This window comes from Engystomops pustulosus, chromosome 4, assembly GCF_040894005.1.
Source record: "Engystomops pustulosus chromosome 4, aEngPut4.maternal, whole genome shotgun sequence".
In the NCBI taxonomy this organism is placed as follows: Eukaryota; Metazoa; Chordata; class Amphibia; order Anura; family Leptodactylidae; genus Engystomops; species Engystomops pustulosus.
In genome coordinates, this window is record NC_092414.1 from 20,441,165 (window position 1) to 20,462,377 (window position 21,213).

A 21,213-nucleotide genomic window follows, 5' to 3' on the forward strand; every position below is an offset into this window, starting at 1 on the left:
ACAAAGTGGCCGTATCTTGTCCACTGCCAGCAGAAAAGCAGTTTATCTTCTGACTCCACACCGTGATGTCTCTCTCTCTCTCTCTTTTTTTATAAGCAGAATGATTAAATCGTGGTTGGGTAATAAACCAATGCAGAATACAGCCAGGGAATAAATATCGGAGCTGAAGACTCCTTCAAGGAACAAATCACCGGAAAGATCTTTCCGACATTTCACTGCTATATTCATTGGGAGGGGAGATGAGACGACACTATCATTAAAGAACATTTCTCTGAGAAATCTCCAGTAAATATAAATTCTTGAGTCATCTACACGTCGGACAAGTTGTTGAAAATTCTATTTATCTGATTCTTAGTCGAGGGTGTTTTTGGAGAAACGGGATGTCAACCGTGATGTCCACCATTACTGCTCCGTAGACTTGTGATTGGAAAGTCTACAAAAGTTATACAGTTATATGTGCATAATGGATGTGGTTGTTTGTTCTAACTTAGATTAGGACTGTAGAAATCGGCCATGTTTTTATGGCCATGTCGATACATGAAGACATTGGTGGAAGAAGAATGAAGGCCACATACATACATTTTAGAAGGGGAAAATCCTATGACACATGAATGCTCCATTCAGTTGACGGTGCCCAAGGAGAGTGTTGACAATGGCACTGGCCTATCACCCTTGAGATGAGGATCGGCATGTTGAAATCTTCTAAATATTCCAAAGAACTTGTCATAGATACTAGGCTACAGATTGGTTTACCTATCTTATGTGTGATATGTATGAACAACTCAACAGTAACCTCAAATGGAACCTGTCAAGCTGTTTGGGACCTCTAAACCACTAGCATGGCTTTACATAACCAGAATATTTAGCTTAATTCTGGCCCTTTTGGTACCTTGCAGAAAACCAGGTGGAAAGATGCCATTGGGTTAAATGATATGGCATAAGCAAAGTGGACTCCCTAATTCAGCCGAGGGCGGTCCACCTCACTTCTCAGGTGCCCGATATCCAGAGCATAGACAGTGAAGCATGCCGACCCTATTGACCTTTATTTCGTATTGTATTACCCTATACAGTTGGTCAGTGGTCCTACTTTCAGTAGCCTTGGGTTCACTGATGTGGTAGAAGCAAAGTGGACTTTTTGGTTAAGCCCAGGGCGGTCCACCTCACTTCACTACTCGGACACCCAATATCCAGAGCATACACAGTAAAGCAGGAAACTTGTTGACCCTACTGACCTTTGATTTCGTATTGCATCAACCTGTCCAGTGGTTTGGTGGTCCTACTTTTAAGGCCACGTCATATGTTAGAAAATGTTTTTTTTTACAAATGATTTCTCTCTTGTTATCTTTTATAAGGTCCTGCATGGATCAGTCATATTTCACTTTGGTCCTACGTACTGTACTTTATTTTTACTTTGCTTTGGTCACTTTCCATTAGGGAAGGGCACGTTCCTAATTTTAGTCTGTTGCCCTACCCTGTGTAGAATGAGGTGCGTTCATGTTTTACAGCTGAGTAGCTGGAACAATAAAGTCCTAAAAGCATCTAAAGGCATCAGGAGGCTATAATAAACACTATGCATGCTGAACACGTGCTCTGCATCTTTGAAGATGAGCTTAAAGGGATAGATTCAAGAGAAACCCAATTATTTAGCGTGAGCCTAAAGACTGAATACATTTAGTGATTGCCCTGTCTTGCAGCCATGATGAGATCCATGTATCTGGGCTTGGAAGGCTGGGGGGCTTTAACAGGCTCAACCCTATGGATCTTGTGTCCAAGTTGGACTGTAAAAGGAGGAGGAGCTTGAAAGCAGTTATTTTCTTGTTTGGTGGTCTTTGTGGTAGACACGTGGTAGTCATGTGGTAGTTATGGTATATGCAATTTTCATATTCGTCCCTTTTAAGAGGAACTTTCATCTTGCCCACCACCTCCAACTCCAACACCAACCTCCTTTAATAGATTCCAACGCAGTTGAATTTTTTTCCTAATATCTCCGGTTCACAAGCAATCTTTTCTGATATGCTAATTAGGTTCTCTACTGTCAAATGGGTGGTGCCAGACTGGCTGATATAGTTCGGAACTACCCACGAGACAAAATAGAGCCTCTTTAGGATATTTATTGTCGAGACTAATTTAAAAAGTCTACTGGTGGCCTACCCTTCTTCATCCCCTACCAAATAGATCCTACTGACCTCGTTATTGGGTGGTCTTCTGCTATATCGCTGGGGTTCAATATTTGGTTGGTGTCTTGGTCCATCGGAGGATCCTCTGATGTTCTGGTGGGCCTGTCCAACACGGCTAATAATATTGTTGCTTGGGGATGCTACGGGCTACAGAAGAAATCTCAACTGCGCCAGTGGAGTAGCAAAGTGTTGGAGTACATTGAGGTCGTGAAAGATTAGAAGCGGTTGTCTATTTAAAAAAATTCTTTGACAACAATGTAGATATCAGCTGTTATCTGAAGATGTGTCTCCAGGGGTGAACCTAAACTCTCTGCTGCCTGAGGACAGCTATATAATGGCGGCCCCTCTGCCCCATCAAGTAGTAATATATCAGGTTATTTTTTAGTAAGCAGGTTCTCCATGAAGTGTCTCACACTCAAGCTGACCTCGTTATAGGGAGACAGTGCTCCTGATGTTGCCCCCTATCTTACAGCATGTGGTGCTGCCTGAGGCAAAAGGCTCAACACTATGGTTGGTGCACCGCTATCCGTCTCCACTAAGAGATTAGGATCCTGAATGGGATCTCAGGAGTTTGTATTTCTTGAAGGAGCTTTCTCTGGAGTACCGTAAGTCATTACCAGATGATTGATGAGATGGGGTAGTGCCAGTGGCACTACTCTACAGTCGGAGCTGCCAGCAGAAAGTGCCATCTGTAATGTTGTGGCTGTCCTGTGTTACTACTACTGATCTCATGGTGGGCAGAGACTGTCACTACACAATGGAAAGATCTCTTTGGGTTTCCAAAAACGGGCAGTTTAGGGAATCTGTAACCTAAAATAACCGAATCTCAAGAATCTGTGAAGCTCTGTTAAATACAAATGGCTTATTATATTTAAGTGTAATTTTTTTACTGTCTACGTTGCCCGTATTTGCATTGAGAAACCTGAATCCAATGTAGCGGCAGTGTTACATATTACAGGTGAGGGATCTCGCTGCCGCGTCGGGTCTAGTAGAACACAGATTGCTTCTAATGGGCTGTGAAACTAAACAGTTCCTGAAATCTCTCGGTGCAAATGACGGCTTAAAACTGTGCCATCGCCGTTCCCTCGTTTGCAATAGGATTAAACATTTTTACTCGCCTAATAAAAGAAGCGCTATCAAATTAGCCATGTCTATAAAATAAAATGTTTTCCTTCTTGCTCTTAGAGCACCATCTTTCGATGCATATGGGACAGATTTTTAAGTCAGCGCTGTGGTCGACGGTGAAGAGCAGGTCAAAGTCATGGTCTGTTAAATGGCTTCAAGAGTCATTGATCAACCCACTATGGGGATGACCCACCACCAGTTCAAGGGTCCTGGAACTGCTGAACTCAGATCACAAATGTAGCGAATACCCACAAATTTTAGAAGGTACTGTGGCTGTGGTCAACACAGTAGAAGACAATCCCATTTAGAGGTCACTTTACAGTCAATTACTTACGACTAAGGCCGTCAATTATTGTGAAGAGCAGGTCAAAGTCATGGTCTGTTGAATGGCTTCAAGAGTCAATGATCAACCCACTGTGGGGATGACCCACCAATTCAAGGGCCCTGGAACGGCTGAACTTAGATCACAAATGTAGCGAATACCCACAAATTTTAGAAGGTAGTGTGGCTGTGGTCACCACATTAGAAGACAATCCCCTTTAGAGGTCACTTTACAGTCAATTACTTACAACTAAGGCTTTCAATTATTGTGAAGAGCAGGTCAAAGTCATGGTCTGTTGAATGGCTTCAAGAGTCAATGATGAACCCACCATGGGGATGACCCACCACCTGTTCAAGGGTCCTGGAACTGCTGAACTCAGATCACAAATGTAGCGAATACCCACAAATTTTAGAAGGTAGTGTGGCTGTGGTCACCACAGTAGAAGACAATCCCCTTTAGAGGTCACTCTACAGTCAATTACTTACTACTAAGGCTTTCAATTATTGTGAAGAGCAGGTCAAAGCCATGGTCTATTGAATGGCTTCAAGAGTCAATGATCAACCCACTATGGGGATGACCCACCACCTGTTCAAGGGTCCTGGAACTGCTCAACTCAGATCACAAATGTAGCGAATACCCACAAATTTCAGAAGGTAGTGGGGCTGTGGTCACCACAGTAGAAGACAATCCCATTAAGAGGTACACTTTACAGTCATTTACTTACTACGAAGGCTGTCAATTATTGTCAAAATAACCCAATGTCGTTAAGGGTAGTGCCTCTTGTAGCCATATAGCAGAGGATGTCTCCAATAGAAGAAATCTAGCACATAACTGGCGTAAGCTGCACCTCAAGTACAATATTGATCAGGAATATGTTAGATGATAACATATCATTATGATACACTTGACCTTCTGGACGCTTGCTTCCAGAGAATACCCAATAGTATAGTTATAGAGGATGTAGAGGTGTCACAGCACGAGTGCCACCTAAACAACCAGTAGCATAATAAATGGCACACAATATGCTGTTACAGACTTAATATGGCCCAGGAACTTTAGGTTACATCTACAAGGGTCAAGTTGAGGTCCATAATTGACTCTTTCTTCTCAGGCAGAACCATGGCATATTGATATATTGATCTATTGATTGATACAGCTTTGAGGAACCTGTGACAACATCTGGTATAACCTTTAGACTATGTTCTGATGTCCATTGGTTTTTCGTCTGACCGTTAATAATATCCTTTTTAGACAACCATTTATAACCAGCCCACAAGTCTTTAAATACTATTGACTGTGATGGCCGTCCACTTTGAACCAGTTGACATGATTTGGAATCTACCAGATCCAGACTAGACTTGGAAGATTATGGTCTAAGTGGATCTACAATCGAGTTATAATGACTATTTTTCTTATGTAGACAAGGGGTCTCCAACCTTTTGCTCTCCAGCTTTTGACCATGCATGAGATTGTCGTTTCATCCCTACGAAGAGTTTGGAGATTACTCCAATAGATAATCCACCACAGTAGATGAAGGTTATGCTCCCAAAGCTCATTGAGTCAACAAAGGGTCAACTCTTTTTAAGAAAATCCATGTGAATTAGATTTTTTCTTGGACTCTTCTACAACAGAATAGATGACATAGTTAAATTCTTGGTAGCGATTGGTCGAAAGCTACCAGACAGGAGACATCTCCATCTCTCTGAAGGACAAAACATAACATTGACTTGCACCTGAGCTCTATGATTGCACATTGCAAGAATTTGGAGCTATATTCCCCCGGTAGACAGATTGATGTATTAGTAGCCTAAACTCTCAGACATTTTGGCATGGTTTCCACTATGTGTAGTGTCTGATCTGTAGCCACCTAACTCCCTGTAATTATTTTATTGTGTGCTTCATGGAGGGTCTGGGGGCTTAGTTACTGAAGTCTCCTTTGAGGGGAAGTCTGCTTTGTGTAACTTTGCATGTTCCCCTCATGGACGTAAGGCTTTGCTGTAATCTCAATAAAGTTAATTTAAGACAGATAAGTGCTAATGTTCTCTGTAAATTATGATCTCTTAAAGGCGAACTTGATATCCCATTTCCTCTACAGCATAGTCACCTGGGTCCAAGGAGCCGAGATATAGGGAGGTGTTTGATGGGCTGCTAATAATTTGGAGTTGTTTGAGCAGTTCCTATATTTGACTGTGACAAAGGAGAAACATTAAGTTATAATATATATATTTTTACACCACAGAAACCTAATTTTTTGGATTCAGCTGTCACCGAGTGTCCCATGAGGACTGTGCCCCACTGCAACCCTGTTGTCCTGTTGCCTTCATTGTAGGAGCAAGGTCAGTAGAAAGCAACTCAAGGATATTGGGACCTCAACAATCAACGATCATTTGCCGAATATTTCCATTGTGCACCGAATTGCCCCGGGTTTTTGGCGCACACGATCGGATTGTGGCACATCGGCGCCAGCTTGCACGCGACAGAAATCGGGGGGCATGGCCGTCGGAAAACCTGACGGATTCGGAAAAACTTCGGTATTTAAAGAAAAAAATAGGATGGTGAACTCCGGCGGAGTCCTGGTGGACATCGGGCGCACGACCTTAGTGAATCGCCGGAAGACCCGAATCCTCATCGGAGAACGCGAAGCTGGATCGCGACCAGACCAGGTAAGTAAAAGAGCCCACTACTGGCTGTGCATTTGTGGGTCAACTTGAGTTACTCCACAGAAACAAAATTTCACTATTCATTAGGTCTTACTAATCACGATACCTGATGCTCTCTGTTCTTCTCCTGGTGTCTCAGTAGCTTTAAATACTTACCCTATCTGGTTTCTCCTAAAACGGGTCTGTGGAAGTATCATGAAGGTCACACTGCCCCAAACCAGGGCAAGGGTGGTGTCTGTGATTTTTAGCACCCCTTTTATCAGAAACTGAATGGGGGAGATGTAGAAAAAACCCAATGGGGGGGGGGGGGGGGCACCAGGTATGTTGACTATTCATGCATATTGTATCATTACATTTTAGTTTTTAGCTTGTTTTAGGTTTGTTTTTTAACAAAGTATAGAGAGTTTTTTAATTATAAATCAGATTATTAAAAACATCGAACTATTCTTAATGTATCCCACAATGTAATTATGAGTTAATAACAAGATTGAATTTTTTCTTGTGGGGGCAGTGCAGTTCAATTGAACACTTACTAATATTTTCCCTATAGACCAGAGGTAGAGATGAACGGACCTGATGGTTGGGTTTGGTGTTGGGGTTCGGACGTCTGACTTGGACATATTTCTGGATTGGCTTCCAAACTTCCAAATTCTGGCCAATCATAGCCATGGATAGGGGTATCAATTTGCCAGGTTGTCTGTCCGGTTGCCAATCCAGCAACGTTTCTGGGCCGGGTGGCCGAACGTGAATGTCAAACACGTCCATCGGGTTGACTCATTTCGCAGGTGATCAAAAGTGGTCAGTACGTTGTGACCTCTAAGCTTCGAGAAGTTAACTGTCCATTTATCTCAGTGGTGAAAATGCATTTAGATAATTGTTCTGTATATTGTCATTTGTGCCCATTGTTGGATTTCTGCTGTACAAATCAGTGGATTACAGTTAATATTAGGTTGATATTTATATCCAAGGTTATGGAAAAGGACAATGAGTTGTAAATAAATGGATGAATTCATGAATAAAGAATCTAAGGATGATCACTTGTCAGAAGCCTTGGACCAAAGCCGTCTTTTAGCTCAGCGCGATGCCTAAGACTGTTCTTTGACGGTGGATATATATATATGTGATAGCAAAAACAGCAGCATTAAGTCAAATTCTGCTAAAAAGAATTATGAAACTGAGTGCGTTGCATATAGAGAATAGCTCAGGGTCTATAAAAGTAGTCAGGGCGTGCAGAAACTGGAGGCAAGTCATGCCACAGGTGAATGTTGGCCAAGACCATGGATGGTCCCCGGGTCGGATTGACTCCCCACCAAAACAGAGCTCATAGTCTATTGAACCCTAATAGACTTAGGACTCTAATTCAAAGGACTACTTTCAGTGGGTCAGGTGTCTTCATTTTAGGTTCTTCTGGCCCGGTAGGACTGTGGCTAGAAGGACATCAGAAGACATCTCCATTGAGAGGTGACTTTTTAGCCAAATACTTACCAATTAGACTGTTTGTAGCTTTAAAAAAAAACCTGAAAACACCTTTTACCTATTGTGTTATGTGTCCAAAAAAAGTCCTCAAAAATATTTTTTTTCCTGGTTCCAGACAACCCCTGTACGGTAGCCTAATGTGGTATGACCCCAACCTTAGGAAATGAGCTCCATGTGTTTTGCCGTAGTTTCCAGTTGCAAAAAAAAGATCTAGGTAAAACATTTTCCAATGTGTTATGAGAGAGTACACCATTTGGAGGCAACATAATAAAAAATACCTAAAAAAAAGTCCCCAAAAATAGTTTTTTTTCTGGTTCCAGACAACCCCTGTACGGTAACCTAATGTGGTATGACCCCAACCTTAGAAAAATAGCTCCATGTGTTTTGCCGTAGTTTCCAGTTGCAAAAAAAAAAGATCTAGGTAAAACATTTTCCAATGTGTTATGATAGAGTACACCATATGGGGGCAACATTATAAAAAATACCCCAAAAAATACCAAAACTACCATATAAAAAGAAAAAAAAAAAAAAAATTTATTGGTCCCTATATAGGAAACTATAAAAGAGTAGTTTGGTATACAAACTTTTAGGCTAGATGGTCAATTGAGATCTACAGGGTTTCCGGAACCCTTCCAACTCAACTGCCCTAGTTGGTCATGTCAAACTCTCTCAGGTCAGGTCAGTAATGGCACCAGATCAGTCACATAGTCAGTTTATGGCTCCATCCCATCCAGGTGGGACTATGTATAAGATGTGTAGGGTCTTCATTTTACTAGTCTTACCAGTCTTCAACAACCTCGTTAATAGAAAGTTGAGTGGTCCTCAAAAATTTGTGCCAAAATTTGGATTAGTCGTGGTTTTTGGTGGAGGACGCTCCTGATTTTCTTTGGGGTTCCCACAAATAATAATAACCCATAATAAATCTTTATATGAATAGGTCAAGGTTTTCGAGGACTTGCCAAAGACGAAGAAGCGTGGAATGAGAATTGTAGATCCTCCACTCGTGACTCCGGCCTCGAGCCAACTCCCACTCTGCAGGAAGCCGCTATATTTCTTCTATGACAGAATAATTTAGGGCCTGCATTACTATTTATTGTCTAAATGCTAAATAGTGGATTCATAAAGGGGAAATGTATATCTACTTCCATTTTCAACGCTCAGGCAATTCTTCTTGTATCTCTCGCTCTCTCAATAATAGAATCTTCGGCTTTTGTTCCGTGACCTCTTTTTTTTTTTTGTAACGCTTTTTTTTTTTAATCTTCTTTTGCAGGGAGGGCTCGGTGTGCATGCACATCTAAGCAGACTCGAGGATTGATTAATTTGTAACATCTGGATATCCAATTATAGAAGCAGGTGAGTCGTAAGAGCAAACAGAAGGTCAGAGCGAAAGCTTTGTTTAGAGGAACCATTCGAGGAAGATGATTTAATGAGGGGGGAAAATTTTAGTTTATTTTTACAAAAATATTAATTATGGTCTACAGATGCGGAAGGAAAATTACTTAATTTCATCCATTTAGTAATGAAAAGCTGAAATGTTCATTTTTTTTAATGTTTATGAATATTGCGGAATGGAAACCAGACTTAAAGCTCCATAAAAACGGAAAGAATAAAATGCTATATGATCAAGCATGGCCGTAAGACTGGAGGATTTTTTTGATTTTTTTAAAATGTTTACGTGAAACCTCTGAGTTGTACAAAGTGATAAAATGGCACCAATAAAAGTTTATAGTGTTTGCTTAATGTATATTATCCAATATTGTCCCACAATCAACGCTTTTCACTTAAAGAGGACCTGTCTCCAAGTACAACATGATGAAGGACACCCTGCTCATGTTATAGCCACTCTTTTCCTGATCAATTTGGTGTTTGTTCTATTAAAATCCACCCATCCATTCAGAAGATATGGCCAAATTTTATCTGCTTCAGCTCTTCGGGGGTGTGTCTCTTTTATTTCCCACCCCCTTGGCTAGTAAAAGCTAATTCACATAGAAAATTCCAGCGCCATATCTTTTGAATGGCTGGACGGATTTAAAAAAAATTAACACCAAATTGGTCGGGGGCAAAGCAGTAATCACATGAGTGTGTCATTTAGTATTTTGTGTTTGGGAAGGGAGAAGTGTTTGATTGCTGGGAGTTCATGCACTGATCAATGCAGACCCTGTATTTGAATGGGAAGGGGGTGGTGGTGAATGAGTGCTACTACTCTATTCAAAGTATAAGGACCTGATGAAGGTAGTCAAGTGAAGTCATTGACAAATTTAGTAGACCAACACAGACCATACTGTTGGTCCATTGAAATTGGGATTGCTTATGTGCAGCCTTATGTGCCCCCCTCCCCCACTGGCCCCCGACACTTGCCCTGTATGCCCAATGCTGGCGCCAGCCCTGAGTGAGCAGATCGGTGAACCCACACTTCTGGCTGAAGTCCGTTCATCCCTATTGGTGGTCCCTATGCTTTGGTAAGGTGATAAAGGTTCTTATTGTTGGACATCCCCTTTAAATATTCTTTAATACAACCAAAATAAAATAATCTCATAAGAAAATAAGTTTCGGTCTTTGGTCTACCGAAATAGAACAGAGAAGGGTAAATTTTGGAATCAAATTTGTCTTAGCTTTTTCTTTTTATACATTTAGGTTGTTGTGTACGTTTGTTATTCTCATTTCAAACATTTCTTTATATCGGCTTCTGAAGAATAAAAAAAACTTTAACGACAAGAGTATAGAACAATAACAACATTTTCAGTGTTCGGTCGCTCGGTCTTTTTGATTTGCAGATTATATCAGTAAGTCACAAATCACATTGTACCTGGTGCGGAATGTACCAATCCTTTACATTGTTTGCGGTGATGTAATAAGGACTTCATTACACTCGTAGCCCAGAGGAATGCTGGGTAATATTAGCATTTTTTTAAGTATTATTTCTTTTTACGCAAATACAAACTTTTTTAGAATTTTTTTTTAAAGACCAAAGTTTGTTGGGTGAATTTATTGGTGAAAAATGTGGAAACTAAGGGTGGAACTTGATACTGTGCAAGGGGGTGACCTGTAGACTTGGGGTTCCTGGAAATCCTTGTGGGGCTGGGACTGGTGTAAAAATAGAAAAAAAGAGTAGTCACCCTTCCATTTCCAGGGTCGCAGTGGTCTCAGGTTTTTCTCTTACTTGTTTGATATCACCGGTTGGCCAAAGCAGGTCCCATGACCCATGACACTGCTGGCCTAACCGGTGGAACCGAAGGACTGCAGACCATTCCTGAAACGGGTGTTGGAACCCTGTAAAAAAGGTTTTTTCTATTTTTTTTCTTAACCTGCCATCGTCCACAAAATACCCCTTTAAGAAACCTCTTTCCCAAAGAATGAGACTGATACTAAAAATAATAAATTACTAGTATAATTTTGTAATGGGTCCAGTGACTTTTGGTTGAAACTCATGTAATGGGGGAGTCCTACAAAGGTTTGGCTAAGGCTAATGGAATCATATATTTTACTTTGTACTCGTGCTTTATTATTTGTAGGGAGACCCTAAGAACATTTTTGGGGCCCACTCTACAAGATTTTTTATGAAGTAGATTCAAGTCTCCAACTTGGGTTTTGCTCTAATGGATCTAGTATTTGGTTAGAGCCTGGGCCCACCGGAGGATCCTCCGATTCCCTGGTGGGCCAGTCCGACATTGAGAGAAAAACTAATTTAAATTGATATATATATATTACAAGAAACTCCAATTATAAATTTTAAATATGAATCTATAAAAATGCCCCCCAGCGCTTTGACTCTCCGTCTACATTCCAAGATTAAAAGGGATTATTACCAAACAATTACGTCAAGTCGAAATTGTCTGGACCGGAGGATTGGTAGGGGGCTCGTATCAATTTGCCACAAGCTAAAACTACAAACGATTTTAAGTGCTGAGTCGTGAAAAATCCTTATTGTGAATGTATATGTGCAGATAATGAGAGGCGGCACTGAGATACCGAGGAATATGATGACATTGTCCTTTATAGGAAGATGGATCAAATATTCCCAATTTACAAGGGACCATGTATTTGATTTCTTCACGAGACGGAACAGTTTTTGGTGGACAGAGTAGCACAATCCCAGGCATTGGGACTCAAAAAGAAGTCGGATTGTTCACTTTATGAGTCCATTAGATCCACCAGCATTTTTTTAGTGTTTAGAGTTGGTGTGAGCAGAAATCTTGATGCAGCTCTAGTTGTGAATTGTGTAAAGTAGTGATTTGAGACCTAGCCACAGTATCTGATCCATTGGGGCTCGACAACTGGAAATCACATTGATCGGCCCTAAGGGAACCCAAACCTATGCAGGGCTAGAACCAGAAGGCCCTTTCCAGATTCCACCGACTTCTACTGGAAACTTTCTAAACGGTTTAGTTGTCGGAGCATCTAATTAGTGGAAGGTCCTTGTGTTGGACCCCAACTGATGATCTATCTTGTGGAGTAGTATCCAATCAGAGGCTTGCTGAAATTTTAACTCAGATCAGAGAGGAGGGGCAATGGAACATTTCAATGTAGGTGCTCAGAATAAAGCAGTGTCAGGACACACCCCCAGAGCACTGGGAGAAGCGACAATCCCAGAAAACGAATTAACTTTTCACAGTCCTGCTTCTACTAACAACGTACACAAAGATCTCAGAGGCCAATACATAACATTACAGAGAGCTAAGAGCAAAACAATGTAAGGACAACATCCAAATGCACTTCGGAAAAGCTACAATCTTAGAAAACAAATTCATTTTTCACAGTCCTGCTTCTACTAACAACACACAAAAGATCTCAGAGGCAAATACATAACATTGCAGAGAGCTAAGAGCAAATCAATGTAAGGACACCATCCAAATGCACTTCGGAGAAGCTACAATCTTATAAAACAAATTAATTTTTCACAGTCCTGCTTCTACTAACAACACACAAAAAGATCTCAGAGGCCAATACATAACATTGCAGAGAGCTAAGACCAATGTAAGGACACCATCCAAATGCACTTCGGAGAAGCTACAATCCTAGAAAACAAATTAACTTTTCACAGTCCTGCTTCTACTAACAACATACACAAAGATCTCAGAGGCCAATACATAACATTGCAGAGAGATAAGAGCAAACCAATGTAAGGACACCAACCAAATGCGCTTTGGAGAAGCTACAAACCTAGAAAACAAATTCATTTTTCACAGTCCTGCTGCTACTAACAACATATGCAACGGTATGATTACACAGTTCTCTGGATACAATACCTAACACTCATTTCAAGAGCACAGCAGGCTGAGGACACACTCCCAGTGCACTTGTAGAAGCTACATTTCTGGGATATAAATGCTTTTCACAGTCCTGCTGCTACTATTAACACACACAATGGTATGGATACCATTGGATACTTCATGCAATCTGCATGTTCCCTTTAATCAGCAGACACATTTTTAGGATTCTGATCAATCCTTTAAATTGTCCGATCCCCGGTCCATACTGAGTGGAGTAGTCCGTTGTCACGCGGCAGGCTGGGGGTGCATGCTCCCAGAGATATTCCCGTTATTTGGCAGCTCCTTCCCTTTTATCATTCTGTCGTTTTCTGTGGGAAATGAGAAGTGCCATCTCCCCCTGTGCTGCCTCCTCTCTGACAGACACCGCAGCGGGGGGCGCGGCCCCACACACATTATTCTGTCTCTGCAGATGGAGAGGGTTTCAGCATCACAAGGTGAGATTTTCGGAGGCTTCAGTCCTTCCTCCTCTCACTCCAGTGCAGCCCTCGCCAAGGCAAAGAGATAGACAATTATCCCAATGTTTACCTCCGAGAGGAGGACCTGTCACCGGGGGAAATCTGACTATTGCTATTACAGTATCTATATACATACCTATCTTACTATCTATCTATCTCATATCTATCTATCTATCTATCTATCTATCTATCTATCTATCTATCTATCTATCATCTATCTATCTATCTATCTATCTATCTATCTCATATCTATCTATCTATCTACATACCTATCTTACTATCTATCTATCTATCTATCTATCTATCATCTATCTATCTATCTATCTATCTATCTATCTCATATCTATCTATCTATCTATCTATCTATCTATCTATCTATCTATCTCATATCTATCTAATATCTATCTATCTATCTATCTATCTATCTATCTCATATCTATCTATCTCACATCTATCTATCTATCTATCTATTTATCTATCTATCTCATATCTATCTCATATCTATCTATCTATCTATCTATCTATCTATCTATCTATCTATCAGTAGATAGGTAACCCCAGTAAGCACCCCCAATAGATAGGTAGCCCCAGCACATGCCTCCCAGTAGATAGGTAGCCGCAGCACATGCCTCCCAGTAAATAGGTAGCCACAGCACATGCCTCCCAGTAGATAGGTAGCCATAGTACATGCCTCCTAGTATAAAGGTAGCCCCAGCACACACACCCGGTGGATAGAAAGCCGCAGCACATGCCCCCCAGTAGATAGGTAGCCATAGCACATGCCCCCCAGTAGATAGGTAGCCATAGAACATGCCTCCCAGTAGATAGGTAGCCATAGCACATGCCTCCCAGTAGATAGGTAGCCATAGCACATGCCTCTCAGTAGATAGGTAGCCCCAGCACACACACCCGGTATATAGGTAGCCGCAGCACATACCTCCTAGTAGATAGGTAGCCGCAGCACATGCCTCCCAGTACATAGGTAGCCACAGCACATGCCTCCCAGTAGATAGGTAGCCCCAGCACACACACCCGGTATATAGGTAGCAGCAGCACATGCCCCCCAGTAGATAGGTAGCCATAGCACATGCCTCCCAGTAGATAGGTAGCCATAGCACATGCCTCCCAGTAGATAGGTAGCCCCAGCACACACACCCGGTATATAGGTAGCAGCAGCACATGCCTCCGAGTAGATAAGTAGTCCCAATACATGCCTTCCAGTAAATAGGTAGCCACAGCACATGCCTCCCAGTAGATAGGTAACCCCAGTAAACACCCAATAGATGGGTAGCTCCAGCACATGCCACCCAGTAGAGAGGTAGCCACACCATATTCCCCCCAGTAGATAGGTAGCCACACCACATGCTTCCCAGAAGATAGGTAGCCCCAGCAGATACCCCCAGTAAATAGGTAGCCACACCACATGCCCCCCGGTATATAGGTTGCCACACCACATGCCCCCCAGTATATAGGTAGCCACACCACATGCTTCCCAGAAGATACTGTAGGTAGTCAGAGCAAAAAAAAAATAATATTCACCTACCTGCGCTCCCTGCAGCCAGCTCCTCATCACTCCAACGCTGTTCTCTAACCCAGACTTAGACAATGGCGCCTGGGTCGTACAAAGGACTTAGGCAGCGGTAACATCGCTTCCTGTATCCAGTGATCAGTCTATGACACACAGAAGCCATCACTATTTATTAAAGATCTGAGAGCCAGTTGCATCCAACAAAAGAGCCATATCTAGCTCCCGAGCCACAGATTCCCTACCCCTGCCTTAGCCTAATCTCATACCCTTGCCTAAATCAGTGGGTTCTGGTTAATCCTATCTGAATGGGCACCTTTAGAGTACAGAATTAAATGACTGAAATTCTTCTGATGTCATGAGAGGTCTACATAAATCGCAGAGGGCAGACACTTCCAACCATGCGAGAAGATACCATATCTCTGGAGGCTTTGCCATTCTCCAAATAGTTGGCAGCCCTCTACCTTGAACACTTGGATACCAGATCATCCGAGATTCCTAATCAGAAAGTACAGCGTGCTGCAAGGAATAAAATGTTATCATGCAGGATCAAGACTTCCAAGACGAGGTGCAACATGTAAAGCTTCGAAGACTCCTCTACATGGAGTTCAGAGTACTCCCCCCATCCCCCCACAGCAGATCAATTCCATAGGACAGCACAGTGATATGTATATCCTTGATGGTGGGGTTACACGGTTGTCTTCTCATTCACGACCATACATAATCTTCTATAGAAACCTGAGTGTTACTTCTCCATTAGGTTGAAAGGATTTATATCCATCTAAATCATAGAGGGCAGCACCTTCTTAGAATAAATGGTTAAAAATGTGGTTACTTCTCTCCCAAGATTCTTGCACCGTAATGTAGTTCGGTGTCAGGAAATCAATACGTTGTAATAAATTTTTAGAGATACAGCTCCAATTACATCCGATTCCTCGTTAGTATGTTAAATCATCAAGGGCTGGATGTCTGTAGAGAGCAGGAACATCGACTCGGGAAAAAAAACGCGGGATCTCCATGTGACATTGTCGTGTGGGGTCACAACTTATCGCCATTGACATAATGGGGGTCATTTACTAAGGGCCCGATTCGCGGTTTCCCGACGTGTTACCCGAATATTTCCGATTTGCGCCGATTTCCCCTGTATTGCCCTGGGATTTTGGCGCACGCGATCGGATTGTGGCGCATCGGCGCTGGCATGCACGCAACGGAAATCGGGGGGCGTGGCCGAACGAAAACCCGACGGATTCGGAAAAACCGCCGCATTTAAAAAAAAAATTGTTGCGGAGCTTGCACTTACCTTTACTCAGCCCAGCCCGGTGAACTCCAGCGCGTTCCGATGCTTTTCAGCGCAGCAGCGCCACCTGGTGGACGGCGGAGGAACTACCTTAATGAATCCCGGCCGGACCCGAATCCAGCGCAGAGAACGTGCCGCTGGATCACGAATGGACCGGGTAAGTAAATCTGCCCCAATCAGTCTAGACTTGTTTCTCATAGTATGAGGTCAGGACTAGAAGATGACGGAGGCCATGTATGTGGTGAAAATTTTAGCTCCTTAAGTAAGTTGGTTGAAGATGTTGGTCAAAATTGGAGAAGGATTGGGTCTCATAGGGCCCAATCAGCATTGCTGACACTGATTGTGGGTGTTAACGATTTACTCTATGATTGTCGAACCTCAAGGACATCACGGGAAGCAATGATCCTAGTGTGACAGCAGCATTTAAAGGGTAACACATGCGATCGATGCCGAACCCGATCAGTTGAACTTGAACACTCATCTATAAAATGCATCTACAACTTTCTAGTCTTGATTATAAATGAGTCTACTTGTACCAGATGTAGAGTCTGTGCAAACTCCATAGCATAGCTGGTTGTCCTGCAGCTCCTGAGATAGGTCTGATAACACATTGCTCTTTGCGATATCAGCTTTCTGTACTCTACCCATTGTTTTCCATAATACCAGGTAGAAGTAGAAGGTTGTAGAATCCATGTCTTCAAGGGTGGGGCATATACAGGAGTTTACATGGAGATAGAGAATCACACACAGACTGTGTATAACTATAAGGAGATAGGAGAGCACAAGCATTGAGGTAGAGCAGAGGGACATCAGTAAAAGGGAGAGGGTACCGTGCAAGCTGGACAACCCGGCATCCTTGACACCTCGGCATACTGGACACCTCGGCATACTGGAAACCCCGGCATCCCGGACACCCTGGCCTCCTGGACACCCTTGCATCCTGGAGACCCCGGCCTCCTAGACACCCCGGCGTCCTGGACACCCAGGCATCCTGGACACCCCGGCCTCCTGGACAACCTGGCCTCCTGGACACCCAGGCATCCTGGACACCCCGCGATCCTGGACACCCTGGCATCCTGGACACCCTGGCATCCTGGACACCCCGGTTTCCTGGACACCCAGGCCTCCTGGATACCCTTGCATCCTGGACACCCCGGCCTCCTGGACACCCGGACATCCTGGACACCCCGGCCTCCTGGACAACCCGGCCTCCTGGACACCCAGGCATCCTGGACACCCCGGCATCCTGGACACCCCGGCATCTTGGCCCCCCTGGCCTCCTGGACACCCTGGCATCCTGGACACCCCAGCATCCTGGATACCCCGGCATCTTGGCCCTCCTGGACACCCCGGCCTCCTGGACATCTCGGCATCTTGGCCCCCCCTTGCCTCCTGGACACCCCGGCCTCCTGGACACCCCGGCATCCTGGACACCCCGGCATCCTGGACACCCCGGCATCCTGGACATCCCTGCCTAACATCAAGGAGGTGTGTCCAAAAATGAAGAAAGGAATTGAAATGTCAGCCCTAAATTTAGTGTAATCAGTTAACCCAAGGTAATGACTTCCACGTGCAAAGATAAAGGGGGCCGTAGCCTTTAAGACGTGTATCCCACATGTATCCCACCCTGAGGCAGAGTCATGATTACCCTTATACTTACTAATTACTATTATTATATGCATTAATGAGATCATGTTCTGAATATGGCCTATTAACAAGGGGCAGTGACTCCCTTTGGTCGTAGGTTTTAGGACTTGTAACCTGCTGGTAATTATTATGTCCGCACTAGTAGTGATGATACAGAGGTGCCTAATACTCAGATAAGCCTCAGCATATAAAATAATAATATAAATAAGATAAAAATATTGTAAATGAAATGTTATTTCATCCTTTTCTTTTTTCTCTCTTTTCTTCTTTATCTTGATTTTTTGAATGTCTTTTTCGTCTTTTTACCCCCCATCTTCATACTTCATTCCCCTTCTCCTTTTTTCTGTTTCCTCCTCCTTTCTTCTTATGTTTCTTCTTTTTTGTGTTTTTTCTTCTTTTTTTTACTTTTCATTCTTTATCTACATATTAGGGCACATTTACAGTGCAGTGTCCTGTGTAGTGTGCAGAGGGCGCAAGATTCAGGATTTCTGGCGCCCGTTCTTAAAGGGACCACATTTTTTACAAATACAGGTAGTGGCAGGTTCCTATAGAGCCCTAGTAGTTATCTGACACCCTTCTTTTAGCTAAAAATAGTTTCCCTCAGTTCCCCATAAAATCAGAGTTATAATCTTGGATGCTATCTAGGGATCTTTGGAGGAAGTCAAGGGGCGTGGCCTAATATGATGTCATCAGGGTGACATCTTCAAAGGTCCGTTAGCTACTTAACATTAGAAAACTGTACCCCACATACATATCTGACCACATTAAACAATCACAGAAGCCTGCATGGACTTCTACTCCTCTCCATGCAGGATGCATGTGATACAATGGGGCAGATTTACTTACCTGGTCCATTCGCGATCCAGCGGCGCGTTCTCTGCGGTGGATTCAGGTCCGGCCGGGATTCATTAAGGCAGTTCCTCTGACTTCCACCAGGTGGCGCTGCTGCGCTGAAGTTCCCCGGAATGCACTGAAGTACACCGGCCTATTCCTAGTGAAGGTAAGTGCGAGCCCTGCGACCTTTTTTTTTTTTTTAATGCGGCGGTTTTTCCGAATCTGTCAAGTTTTCGTTCGGCCACGGCCCCCGATTTCCATCACGTGCATGCCAGCGCCGATGCGCCACAACCCGATCGTGCGTGCCAAAATCCCGGGGCAATTAAGGGAAAATCGGCCCAAACGGAAATATTCGGGTAACATGTCGGGAAAACGCGAATCGGGCCCTTAGTAAATGACCCCCATTATGCTGTGATTTCATGAGATATATGCTTGGTGTACAGTTTTCTAATGCTGAAAATCTAAAGGACCTGTGATGATGTCACCATGGTCACATGACATTACAGTTGCATAAAGAGATAGGATGGGGAGGAGCTGCCGGATTCAGCCCGAGGAGGCCACACTCACCTTGACTCACTGTAGCCATGCTTAGATATCAGGTAAAACTATAAAGTTGAAGCCCCATAGTCATAATTGCATAATTTTTAAAGCCTTTTTACGAAAAAACAAGGGCATAGGAAGCTTAAAGAAGAGCAGATCCTGCCAGAGGGGGCACACACCAGTATGTCACTGTGTTTGGTTTACAATCCTCCATCCTGGTGGTAGATGTCCTTTAAGATCAGCTTCACATTTCTGCCTCACAGTCCGAAAAGATGCAGTAAAGAGCTTTGGAAGATTTTTTTATAACTAGTAGACAATTGTGTAAAGATATATGAATATACATTAATAATAAACATAAATAACATCGGCCAACCACCAAGTAAGAATGAAACAAGACAAACACATGATAAATGCCCCCCATTCATATTCTTCTGTGGGCATGCTCTAAGACCTGTGCAGAGGTCATTGTGCAGGGAAGGGGAAGACACAAGGTGAAACCAATATTTATTGGGAATAATATGAAACCATGATAAAATAAAACTTCCTGTAACAATAATGAGATAACTTCTGAAAAGTGATCTCTACAAAACAGGAAGTGCCGGAATTTCATTGTGTATTTGTATTTATTCCAGTTGTACATGATAAAAATGTAAAAACATTAAACAGCCAACTATTGTAAAAGAAATACGGATCAGAATAAAATAAGACAGAAAAGTATAAAACTCACAGGCAGTAACTACAGACCCCGGAGCGTCGCAGCCCCCAATACAGCAGCATTTGTTTCAAGGTTACACGGTCCCGTCAGTGCACTTATCCTGTCTGCAGTTATTGATGCACTTTAGGGGAGAGACATTTACAACAGATTGATATTTGGAGAGCACATGACACGCACAAGGTGGAGGCAATTGATAGAATCTCGGCAGAAATCAAGGCTGTTCGAGAATATTTGAGGAATCGGGGAAAATAAACATTCGGTCTGGCGGCTAATTAGAAATGAATGCCCCGTCCGTTACTTCTTCGTAATATGTGACAAGAGTGTCTTGACGTGTGGAAGCTTGGATATGTTCATCATTCCCTAAAGTGGAGACATTTTGGATGGAAATAGGTAAATTCTGTATGTTCCTACAATGAATAGGGCCCAATATTTCCTTAAAGGGTGTCTGGCAACTCCTAAATCACCCAACAAGTAAGGCATGCATTGTGTAGGGCACGGCATCAGCTTTACAGGAGTAACATTCATATTTCCCAAAGGTCTATCATTTTAGAGAAAACTATGTTGGTATCTTTATGCAAATGAGCATACGGAACTACAGAATTTTCTGCAAAATGGTGGTGGATCAATAATGGTAGGTATGGAAAGTACCGTATTTTTTGGACTATAAGGTGCACAAAAAAATCCTTTGATTTTCTCAGAAATCAAAGGTGTGCCTTATAGTCCAGTGCGCCTTATATATTACCCGGACTTACAGACAACAGATGCCTTGAACTGTGCACAGGTCTGCCACCTGCTGGTCATTCATCCTTATCAGGTGCGACTTATACATGAACCTAGACGTTTTAGCAGGCATTTATTGATGGTGCGCCTTATAATCCGGTGCGCTTTATAGTCTGAAAAATACTGTATATAGCGAGCAATACACAATGCTGGTTTTACTTATAGGGTTATTCGAGAGCTGCTTGACTCCCTTTAAGGACTCCCTTATGGCATTTGTTGGCCTTGTGTAATATATATTGATATGGATTGTTTTTAGTGTATGATATAGAGCACTACCCTACTCAATATAGAGTCGTCATGTTAAAAAAAACCCTGAAAAACATGAGTTAAAGGGAGGTTTTCTTCAACCCTTTTCTGTGGGACATTAACTATAAAGGTCCAGAATACTTC

General features: G+C 42.8%; 1 protein-coding gene across 2 annotated transcripts in view; it reads left to right on the top strand.

The window, feature by feature from the left end:
* Positions 1-21,213, top strand: part of TSPAN9 (tetraspanin 9) — a 328,064-nt gene that overhangs the window by 99,709 nt on the left and 207,142 nt on the right. For both annotated transcript variants that reach the window (XM_072145432.1, XM_072145433.1), the window contains exon 4: positions 9,031-9,113. The gene's annotated coding sequence lies outside the window, so the exon portion shown is untranslated. The remainder of the gene's footprint in view (positions 1-9,030; positions 9,114-21,213) is intronic.